Here is a 12564-nt window from a genome sequence, read left to right on the forward strand (position 1 = left end):
GGTAGTGGGGATAATAAGAGGCTTTATGAGGTGTTTGGGATAGGAGAGGAGGGGTTTCATTTAGCCACAAACATTTAAATGCGGGGTTTCACTGGGGACAGGGCTAGGACCCAGTAGCAGTCTCTCCCTTCCACTTCCTCTTGAACTTGGAATGACACACTCCAGGACTCTTGAACTCCAGCACCCCTGTCCTCACCCCTAACCTCTCCAGGGCAACTCAGCCTTGTGTTTGCCTCCACCTCCCGCTTCCCAGGGCCCTTTGCCCTCCCCTCCCTCTTTGAGAAAGGAGTCTAAACCATCTCCTGGTCTATACTCAACATCTCATGATCACCCAGATGCCTCTTCTGGATCCTCCTTGCTCTTCTCATGTGGCTGGGCCACCTGCCCCTGGTCTGCGGATGGGTGGCCTCCAGACCACAGTGGCAATTTCATGGCCGCTTTGAGCCCAGGCACTCCCAGGCGCTGCCATTTACCGTCTGTGAAACCTCTTTCTATAATTATTCTGCAAACTTTGGTTCTTTTCATTCATTTTCCCCCCCTCTCCTCTCTTTCCTGAGCTGCAAGGCAGCTCTGGAGTCCCTTGGGGTCTCCTTTTCCTGTCTGGGCGGGGCCTGTGGCTTTGGGTTGGGGGATGGGCACGACACCTACTCTCAGTCCATGCTTTTGCTGGGAATCCTGGGAAACAGACTTCTGTATTGTGAGCCTTGTGCGTGTGCATTTTGTTTTGTTTTTGTTTTTTCAATTCTGGGGATTGACTTTAGAGCCTTATAACTACACGTGCTCTACCATGTGGCCACAGGACCCCAGCAAACCCTTTTGTTTTTAGTTTATTTTTCAAATAGGGTCTCCTAACTTTTGCCAGTCTGGCCTTCACTGTGACCCCTCATCCTTTGTCTCCTGGTTTTATTTTTATTTATTTTTTTGTCCGTCATGGGGCCTGAACTCTGGGCCTGAGCGCTGTCCCTCTGCTTTTCAGCTCAAGGCTAGTGCTCTACCACTTGAACTATAGCACTGTCTTCTGTTTTACTTTTTGCCCAGGAACAAGTCTGTGAGTGTCCTATTTTATACTTCTTGCTGGACCTGGGATGACAGGCATGTACTTATTTGTGCTCAAAGCCCCCAGTAGCGTGAGCTAACTGCACCTGGCTGGGCTGACTTAAAAAGTTGTTTTTTTTTTTTTGTCGGCTGTGAGGCCTTGGGCCTGGGCACTGTCCCTCAGCTCTTCAGCTCAAGGCTAGCGCTCTACCACTTGAGCCACAGCGCCACTTCCGGCTTTTTCTGTTTATGTGGTGCTGAGGAATTAAACCAAGGGCCTCATGCATGCAAGGCAAGCACATTACCACTGAGCCACCTTCCCAGCCCCCAAAGCCCTTTTAAAGCTTCGATATCCATGGCTTACACAAATAATCGTAGCTATACAGGAGGCTGAGAGCTGAAGACTGCAGTTCAAAGTCAGCCTAGGGAAGGAAAGACTGTGAGACTCTAACCACCAAAAGCTGGGAGGTGGGGCTGTGGCTCAAGTGGTATAGAGAGCCAGCCTTGAGTGAAAAAGCTAAAGGATAGTGCCCAGGCCGTAGTTTGGGCCCTACTACTACTACTACACACACACAATTCCTTTTCAGGAGAAGGCGTAATTTTGCCATCTTTAGATGCTCAAAAGATGTCGTTTCTGGAGGAATGCAGTACCTGAATCCTGCCACTGGGATGCGCAACGGAGTTCCCATTGTTGGCCTGCGATAGTGGAGAGTGGGAAAGTCAGGTTACCCATGAGGACCCTAGCTCTGAGGGCTGTTTGAGCTAAACAACTGCTTTAGGAGGTAGGTGTCCTTACCACGTGGAGAGATAACTTCTGTGGTTACTGAACTAGTTGCAGACAACTAGAAAACTTCCTTGTTCTAGCAGGGTGCTGGTGGCTCATGCCTGTAATCCTAGTTACTCAGGAGGCTGAGATCTGAGGTTCACGGTTTGAAACCAGTCTAGGAAGACAAGCCCAAAATATGCTTACCTCCAATTATCAATAATAAATTTATGGGGCTGGGAAGGTGGCTCAGTGGTAGAGCACTTGCCTTGCATGCCTGAGGCCCTGGGTTCGATTCCTCAGCACCACATTAAAAAAGAAAAAAGCCGGAAGTGACTCTGTGGCTCAAGTGGTAGAGTGCTAGCCTTGAGCTGAAGAGCTGAGGGACAGCGCCCAGGCCCAGAGTTCAGGCCCATGACTGGACCCCCCAAAAAAAATAATGAATTTATGCTTGCACTGGGGCTTGAACTTGAGGCCTAAGCACTGTCCCTGAACCTCTTTGTGCTTAAGGCTAGTGCTCTCCCACTTGCGGGGCTTGAACTCTGGGCCTGGGTGCTGTCCCTCAGCTCTTTAGCTCAAAGCTAGTGCTCTACCACTTAAGCCACAGCGACACTTCCGGTTTTCTGAGCAGTTTATTGGAGATAAAGAATCTCATGAACTTTCCTGCCAGGTGTGAGTCACTGGATCCCGGATTACATCTGGCTTTTTCTTAGTAGTTTATTGGAGACAAGTCTCTCAGACTTTTTGGCCCAGGCCGGCTTTGAACCCTGATCCTCAGATCTCAGCCTCCTGAGCAGCTAGGATTATAGGCATGAGCCACTGGCTCAAGAATGTATCCTAGCCTGGAGTCCAGAGGAGAGATTTCCTAGATAAAGACCAGAGCCATCTAGGGATAGAAGGTGAGCTTCAGGAAGGTTCTTTAAGCAAGGAGGCCTGGGGTCAGAGGATGTAGGAACCCATAGGCAGTTTTGGGACCAGATTGCAACAGGTGGCTTAGGTCAGCTCCAAGCAGGTCCCTGAGGCCACACTGGGAGAGGTCCCCCTTCCTGGGGCTGGCTGTGTCACATCATAAACCTTCCTCTGGGTGCTGGTACGCAGGGGGGCAGGGTGGGTAGAGGGTTCTGGAAGTGATACAGGAAATGCCGCCTTTACCCAAAGCAGAAACTCGAATATGAAATTCCAGGCCAAGACAGCTGGCTAAGCCTCAAGGATTGTTGTGTGGTTCCCCCTCCTCCTGGGACCTGGGCACTGAGAACAAGGCTTTCTTTGGGGTGGCCCAGCGGGGTTGCAGACTTTGGGCCAAATTCAGAACAGGGAAGGTTGTATGGGGTCACCCTAGGCAGGATGGAGGCTGGGCTCCGGGAGTGAGGGCTCATGGGGGATGGAGAGGCAGGATTCCTGAACTGGAGCTCTGTCTCTGCCCTTGGATGATGAGCCCTGATCTCCGAGTGGGGAGGAGGGGATGAGGGGATGAGGGATGGGGCGGGGGTCCTTCTGGGAAGGCTTTAGAGTCCCCTGGGACAAGGTCCAGGGTTTAGCTAAGCAGAGAAACATCTGGTTCCTCCCCCCCCCACACACACACACTATTGCCCCCTCTCCTCCCCTCATTGTGGGAGGCCCCAGATAGGCCCTCTTCTGAATGTAATCCCTCTCTGCTGGTTCCCTTTCTTCCACCAGCCCTCCTCTGCCCCCTCTCCAGCCTGGGCCTCCTTCTATACCTGCTTCCCCTCATGGGTCCCAGGGGACACGGTGCGTTAGAATCATATAATCATAGCTGTTGTCCTTGTAGTCATGGGACAGGGAAGGTACAACAAGATTGAAAGTTCCCACGGAATGCAGCTTCTTCCCCCCTCCCTCCTTCCTCCTCTTCTTCCTTTTTTTTTTTTTTTTTTGGTGCCAGGCCTAGGGCTTGAACTCAGGGCCTGGGGGCACTGTTCCTGAGCTTTTTTGCTCAAGGCCAATGCTCTTCCACTTTGTGTCACAGCATTACTTCCGGTTTTCTGGTGATTTATTGGAGATAAGAGTCTCGTGGACTTTCCTGCCTGGGTTGGTTTTGAATGGTGATCTTCAGATCTCAACCTCGTGAATAGCTAGGACAACAGGCAGGAGCCGAGGGTGCCCTGGTGCCCAGCAATAGCTTAATTTTTACTGCAAGGCATGTCTTACCTCCTCTATCTCTCTCTTCCTTTCATTAAAATAAAGTCAGGTGCCAGTGGCTCATGCTGATGATCCTTACTTCTCAGAAGGGTGATATCTGGAAGACTGCAGTTCAGAGATGACCCAGGCAGAAAAGTTTGAAGACCCCCATCTCTAATGAACCAGCAAAAAGCCTCACTGAAGTCATGGTTCAAGTGATAGAACAAGAAAGCTGAATGAAAGCACAAGCCTCTGGATTTGAACTGTAGCCCCAGCACACACACACACACACATATACATACACACGCTATAATCTACTGATAGTAAGGCCTATCCATTTTGAGGTAAAATTTTGTGATGTTCAACAAATCACAGAACTCTATAGTCTTTAAAAGTCAAATGAGAAACCAAGCTGGATACTGGTAGCTCACTCCCATAATCCTAGCTACTCAGGAGGCAGGGACTGGGAGGATGGAAGTTTGAGGACAAAAAGTCTTGCACCCAAAGTTTGCAAGACCTATGTCAAGAGAAAGTTGGGCATGGTGTTGCATGTCTGTCATCCCAGCTAGGTGGGAGGTATAAATAGAGGGACATAGTATGGAACAGCCCTGGAAAGAAAAACAAGAGTCTACTTGAAAAATAAAGCAAAATGGGTTGGGATCAAGGCTTAATCAAAAGGCGTGGCTCATGCAGTAGAGGCGCATGGCTCTAGTGGCAGTGGGTGTGGCTCAGGTGGTAGAGCACCTGACTAGCAAGCAGAAAGAGGGAGAGAGCAGGTAGGGGTGGAGGTGGGAAATGAGCAGACTCCGCTGGGTCTACAAAGATGTGGGAAGAACTCTCCCAGGTCGAAGCAACACCCTTGGACCCCCACTGGCTGCCATTTGGCTTCCAGTAACACCCAGCCTACAGAATTATTTCAAGGATTATAGAAATTAATAGGTATAAAGCTATAGTTCAAGGTGTGCTGCCAGCGCCCCAGGCTTCCAATGTTAGGTTGCTATTCTATGTGGTTGCCTGTGTGTTTTGGGGGCGAGTGTGAACTGCAGCTAAATCGGGTGGTGATTAGTAAAGTCTGTTGCAGAGAAAGATTTCTCTAACACTATTTAAAAAACAAAACAAAACAAAAAAAGCAAACCCACTGGGTGTTTTAAACGCCCTGCTGGGGTTGTGGCTTTCTGGCTGGGACTGGGTTTTCTGTCAAACAGATGTTACTCAGCTGTCAGCCAGGGTCAGTTGCGCCCGCCTTTCTCCCACGGCCTGGGAGATGCCCAGCATCTCCCTTCGGGGTCTTAATTCCCAGGGCTTCTGTTCTTCTTGGCCTAGTTCCTGCCGGCTACACCCTCTTGGGGTCACCTCACCCTCTTTTGGAGAAATCAGCCCTGTTTTCTTGATTCCCTACCTGCGCCCTGCAGATTAGCCTGGTCTATGCCCTCTGACTGCTTGAAAGTTCCTCCCTACCCCCAAAATACAGATCCTATGGTTTTGATATTGTTTAGCTTTTAGTGGAAGACATTGCTTGATAGAGAATTCCAAAGTCTGGGGGAATAAAATGTGCACATTGCTTGCATAACACAGCAGAGCGCTGACTGGCTTAGAATGAAGAAGGCAAGCAAAGGACACCCAAGGTCAAATGTCTGGGAAGGGCTGGAGGTGATTTTCATAGCAAGCTGGCTCAGGAATTGGGCCAGGGAGGCAGGGCTGCAGGAATGGAGGCTGGCCCTGACATCGAGGTGGCCCCTACAGGATGGGGGGTGCTTAGCAATTAATCCCAGGCAAACATCAAGGGATCCGAAACAGCTACATGGAGCCAGACTTCTGGAAAATTCAGCAAGGGCTGCCAATAGAATGTGTTGTCCATTCCTGTTTGAGTCTCTGTAATCACAAACTGCTTTCTCAGGGTGTAGCCAGACAGGGATGAGTAGTCAAAGCCAGAGAACCTTGAATGGCAGGGGACGCATGAGGGGACTCCTCCCCCCCCCCCCAGCTGCTTTTAGTTCCTTCACGTAGTAGAAAGACTCATTCAGCTCATGCCTGGCGAAGAAGAGCAGGGTTGAGTGTTGTACAGGAACCCAGTTGGAAAAAAAAAAAAAACACAACAAAACAAAACCAGAGAAGCCACATTTTGAGAAGTCACCTTGGGAATCTTTATTGGAGAATCCGGTGGCTGCAGGTGGACTCCTGTCATGAAGGCCTTCCAGGCTCTCAAATACACTGAACACTGTTAGGAAACGGAGCCACGAGAGCAGGAGAGGAAAGAAAGAGCAGAAAAACAATCACAACAAACCAGATCAACCCCAGTGGAGAGCTGAAGTGGGATAGTGTGGTGATGGAGGAGAGCCACAAGACATGAGGCATGGTATCCTGGTGCTTGAGCTGGTCTGGGCCTAAATAAGGTCCTGATCAGGCGGCAGGGCCACAGGGAGCTTTAGACTTAATGACCCAAGACTGGCAGGTCCAGTAACCTATCATCTAGGTCCCCACCCCTCCCTCTAGGAATTCAGGCATGATCATCATCTGGGAATGGAACTTCCCTGTCTCCATCATGAAGACATGTTGGTGCCAGTTAAACCCAGTATCCTTCTTTCTTACCTTTTCTTTTTTCTTTCTTTCCTTCTTTCTTTCTCTCTCTCTTTCTTTCTTTTTGCTGGTCGTAGGGCCTGAACTTTGGGCCTGGGCACTGATCCTCAGCTCTTCAGCTCAATCACTTGGGCCACAGCTCTACTTCCAGCTTTTTCTGTTTATGTGGTGCTGAGGAATCGAACCCAGGGCCTCATGCATGTGAGGCAAGCACTCTACCACTGAACCACCTTCCCAGCCCATTTTCTTTTCCTTTCCTTTCTTTTTGCTATTGCCAGTCCTGGGGCTTGAACTCTGGGCCTGGGCACTGTCTCTTAGCTCTTTAGCTCAAGGTGAGCACTCTACCACTTGAGCCATAGCGCCATTTCTGGTTTTCTGGTGGATAATTAGAGATAAGAGTCTCATGGACTTTCCTGCCCTGGCTGGCTTTGAACTGTGATCCTCAGATCTCAGCCTCCTGAGTAGCTAGGATGACGTAACCATCGACGCCTGGTTTTTTGCCAGTTTTAAATGGTTGCTTCTAAGCCATTATTCATAAAGCCCATTTGGAGGCCACAACATAAGATTTAGTTTACTTCTGTTTAATACAAGAGGAAATAAGACAGGAACACATCAAACTTGCTTAGGGTCATACAGATAACCAGCATCAGTTTGTGCAGCCATGAATTGTCTGTGACCAGCAGACACAGCCCTTACCAGTTGTTCAGTTTGGCTAGAGATGCCAGTCTCTAGGTACTTCAGTTTCCTCATCTGTAAAATGGGAGTAATGATGACATCCACTTAGTGGCTATGTTCTAAGGGTTAAATGACAGGTAAAGCCCTGAGAATGATTGCTTCAGTAAATGGTAGCGCTCTCTCTCTCTCTCTCTCCCTCTCCCCCCCCCACATGTGTGTGTGTGTGTGTGTGTGTGTGTGTGTGTGTGTGTGTGTGTGTGTCCTGGGCTTGAACTCAGAGCCTGGGCAATGTCCCTGGAGTTCTTTCCCCCCCCCCCACTTTTTTTTTGTCAATCATGGGGCTTGAACTCTGGGCCTGGGCGCTGTCCCTCAGCTCTTTAGCTCAAGGTGAGCACTCTACCACTTGAGCTGCAGCGCCACTTCTGGTTTTCTGGTAGTTTTATTGGAGAAGTCTCATGGACTTTTCCTGCCCTGGATGGCTTTGAACCATGATCCTCAGCTCTCAGCCTCCTGAGTAGCTAGGATTAAAGGCATGCACCACCAGGGTCTGGCTATGGAGTTCTTTTTTTTTTTTTTCTTCTCAAAACTAGTGCTTCACTGCTTGAACCACAGCTCTACTTCTGGCTTTTTGGTGGTTAATTGGAGTCTCACAGACTTCCCTGCACAGGCTGTCTTTGAACTATGATCCTCAGGTGTCAACTTCTTGAGTAACTAGTATTACAGGCATGAAGCACCAGTACCTAGCTAGCTCTTACTTTTATCACAATCTTTTTTTTTTGTTGTTGTTGTTGTCAATTCTGGAGTTTGAACTCAGGACCTCTCAGTTGTTCGGCTAGTCTACCACTCAAGCCATGTCCCCAGGCAAACTTTTTGCTGGCTAATTGGAGCTAGAGTCTCAAGGATTATTCTTTCTGCCCTGTCTTTGAACTGCAGTCCTCTGGATCTCAGCCTCCTGAGTAGATAGGATCACAAGCAGAGCCACCAGCAATGGCTCTTTGTGTGTGTGTGTGTGTGTGTGTGTGTGTGTGTGTGTGTGTGTGTGTATATGTCTCCCCATGTGCCCAGACTGGCCTTGAACTCTTGGGCTTAAGCAACCCTCCTTCCTCAGCCTCTGAGATATCTAAGTCTACAGGCACAGGTCAACAAAGCCAGCTTCAAAAAATTTTTTAAATTTAATTTTAACCAATACATAAGCTCAAAAGTCATACCATGTGAGGTATTGCATAGTTTTCTCTTTTTTTTTGTTAATTGTACAAAATAAGGGATTTCATTAGTTTTGTTATAAATTGGAGATGGATTCTGTAGATCAAGTGGGAATTTGAATTAAAAAATGTCGTCACCTAGTGGTCACACTAGCAAATAACGGAGAATGTGTGGCCTGGAAATACACACAGACCAGTCCCTGACATACCCACAGTTTAACTTAACTTTTTCCTTTTGCCCCTGAACTTCTTGTGTTCAAGGCCAATAAACTACTCACAAAAAGCCAGAAGTGGTGCTGTGGCTCAAGTGGTAGAGAGCTAGCCTTGAGCACAGGCTCAAGGACAGTACCCAAGCTCTGAGTTCAAGCTTCAGATCTGGCCAAAAACTAACAAACCAAAAACAACAACAAAAATCCAGTTAAATTTTGCAAACCCTGCCATGTGTAATTATAACTGTAAATTTTAGTTTTCACATGGAAGGTAAGACTGAATCTGAATAATATTAAAATAGCAACATGTTCTGTTAATAATGTTCTTTGAGGACCGCTACAATCTTGACCTCACGTATGGTATATACAGGTGCACATCTGAGGCAGGCTCAGAGGAGGGCACAGAATCAGAGAGAAGCAGGTGAAAAAATATAACAGAGGGGCCCATCAGCCGCACTGGACATTGATGAAAGTGAACTAAGCAACTCAAGGGCAGCAATGGGAGGGAGTGAATGAGAGAGAGGTGAACAGTTTACATTAAGCAAAAGGAAAAAAAATGTACATATCACCCTATTTGGAAGAAATAGTTGTATTGTCAAAGTTTGTAGAGTTCACAAGCTTTATAGACCATGATAATAACAAGTCATCTGTGAAGGTTAAAATGTGTTTGTGACTTTAGCTAAGTATCACTATCCTACAATATGTAATTACTTAATCTCAATAAGGAAATTAAGAAAAGTGTTCTTGGCTTTTTGGAGCTGGGGATTGAACCCAGGGCCTTCCCAGTGGTGAGCAGGTTCTCAGTCACCCAGTTCCATCCTCAAAATTCATTTATTGTTTTAGCACTGCAGAATAAATTGAGATAATCAAATCTGACGTCATTTTATTTTACATTCTCCTTTGACATCACAGATTTAGCAGTTATCTGAGATTGTGCTGTTCATAGGTATTGAAGTTTTGTTAAAGTTCACTAGGTTATGATTTATATAGAATATTATATTAGTATTTATTTATATGAAATGCTATATTAAGTGTCCAGTGTGTATTTATCAACCTATCAATCTATTATCTATAAATATTTCTATAAATCTATCAATCTGTATATGAATCTACCTATAAATGTGACTATCACCTATCTATCTCGAGCCAAACATGGAAGCTAGGGTCTTGTTACATACCTAGTGGAGCTTTATGGCAATACTTTTCATTTATTTATTTTATGTATTTATTATGAGACAGGGTCTCATTAGGTCTCGCAGGCTTGACTTTGAACTTGTGATCCTCCTGCTCCCATCTCCTGAGTGCTGCGATTACAAGAATGCTCTATGTTACCCAGCTCCCTCCCATTTATTTTATAGTCAATTTCTGGCATTTACTTTGGGATTATGAATAAAGACAAGCTAATTTTATTTATTTATCTTTTAAATAAGTTTTTTTTAATTGTGAAAATACTGTACAGAAGGGTTACAATCATATGAGCAAAGTAATGAGTACATTTCTTATCAAGCATGGTTGCTTCTTCCTTTGTTTTTCCCCTCCCCTCCATTCCCTCCCATCTCCACAACTACACCCCACCCCTGCCTAAATTGTAAAGTTAGTTTTTCGACATAGCGTCTTGAACATTTCATTGCTGCAATGGGTCAATCTGTATCCCTATTTAAACAATGTGTTTTTTCCCTTCCTCTCCCCAAATTATACCAACATCAAATACAGTGAAAACGGGTTATACCGTGGGAGAGGGACATACAAAGCAATTAAAAAATCACATGGTACCTTATAAATATGTTAGAAACAATAGCAAGCAAGAAAAAAAAATTTGGTCCTTATCTTGGGATTCATTTCGCTTTAACATCATCTTATGTGATCTTTTCTGCTTATCCCAGACATATACTAGCTATTGCAAATAAGGGAAACCATGGGACCTATGTTTCTTTGGGCCTGGCTTACTTCACTTAATATAATTGTTTGCAAGTCTTTCCAGTTCTAACAAATGGGGCAATGTCATTCTTTCTGATGGAGGCACAGAATTCCATTGTGTATATATACCACATTTTCTTGATCCATTCATCTACTGAGGGGCATCTGGGTTGGTTCCATATCTTAGCTATGGTAAATAGGCTGCAATAAACATAGTTGTGCTGTTAGCTTTAGTTTGGTCTTGTTTGTGATCATTTGGGTAAATGTCCAAAAGTGGGATTGCTGGGTCATAGGGGAGCGCTATGTGAAGTCTTTTGAGGAACCTCCATACTGCTTTCCAGTGGCTGAAGTTTACACTCCCACCAACATCCCCTCCAGCATCTGTTGTATTAGACTTCTTGATTATAGCCATTCTAACTGGAGTGAGGTGGAATCTCAATATTGTCTTGATTTGTGTTTCTCTTATGGCTAGAGAGGTTGAGCGTTTCTTCATGTGTCTATTGGCCATTCTTATTTCCTCCTCAGAGAAGTCTCTCTTTAAGGCTTTACCCCATTTATTAATGGGGCAGTTGTTTCTTTGAAGATTTGTTGTTGGGGAATTTATTTTTTTGAGTTCCAGGTATATTTTAGATATGAGACCCTTGTCCGTTGTATGGCTATTGAAGATCTTCTCCCAATCCTTGGACTTTCTATTGATCTTGCTAGCTATGTCCTTTGCCATGTAGAAGCTCTGCAATTTCATACAATCCCATTTGTCCAAACTTTCTTTGATTTGTTGTGTTTCTGGGTCTCTATTAAAATAATTTTGGCCTGTGCCAAGGATACTTAGGGTTTCTCTTATTCCATCCTGTAATGTTTTCAGCATGTCTGCTTTGACTCTGAGGTTTTTGATTTATTTGGAGTTGATTCTGGTGCAGGGTGATATATAAGGATCTAGCTGTAGTTTTCTACAAGTGATTAACCAATTTTGCCAGCACCATTTACTGGAGAATCCATTCTATTTTTTAGCTCCCTTATTGAAGATTAGATGGCTATAGGTCTGTAGGTTCATATCTGTGTTTTCAATTCTATTCCATTGGTCCTGAGGTCTGTTTTTGTGCCAGTAACAATCCGTTTTGATTACTATGGCTTTATAGTAGAGTTTGAAATTTGGTATTGATATTCCTCCAGCAGTGTTTTTTCTGTTGAGGATCATTTTTGCTATTCGGGGTCTTTTATTGTTCCATATGAATTTGCCTCTTCTATTTCCTTGAAGAATGAGGTTGGAATTTTGATAGGTATCACATTGAAATTGTAGATAGTCTTGGGAAGTATTGCCATTTTTACGATGTTGATCCTTCCAATCCAGGAGTATGGGAGGTTTTGCTACTTTCTGTTTTGATTTCCTTTTTCAAGTTTTTAAAGTTTTCATCATAAAGGTCCTTCACTTCTTTGGTTAAATTAATTCCTAGGTATTTTATTTTTTGTGGATCTATTATGAATGGAGTTGTTTTTCTGATTTCAGCCATGCTTTTCTCATTGTTGGCATACAGAAAAGCCATTGATTTTTGAGGGTTAATTTTATACCCTGCTACTTTGCCAAAGTTTTGAATCAGCTTGAGTAATTTGGGAGTGGAGTCCGTGGGATTCTCTTTTTTTTATTGTGAAAATATTGTACAGAGGGGTTACAATTACATGGGCAAGATAATGAGTACGTTTCTTATCAAGCATTGTAACATCCTCCTTTGTTTCCCCTTCCCATCCCTTCCCATCCTCCCCCTTACCCTCCACCCAAATCCCCACTCTCCCTTCTCCCCCCCACACCAAAGTTGTAAAGTTCGTTTTCGACATAACGACTTGTACATCTCATTGTTGCAATGGGTCCACCTGTATAAATGATTTGTTTTTCCCCTTTCCCTCCACAAATTATACCGACATCAAATACAGTGAAAGCAAGGGTTATAGTGTGGGGGAGGGACATACAAAGCAACAAAGAAATAATTTTATAAATGTGTTAGAAACAATCTCATGAAAGAAAAGACATTTGAATACATATTTTAGGGTTCATTTC

Source organism: Dipodomys ordii, unplaced genomic scaffold (genome assembly GCF_000151885.1).
Source record: "Dipodomys ordii isolate 6190 unplaced genomic scaffold, Dord_2.0 Scaffold171, whole genome shotgun sequence".
Lineage (NCBI taxonomy): Eukaryota > Metazoa > Chordata > Mammalia > Rodentia > Heteromyidae > Dipodomys > Dipodomys ordii.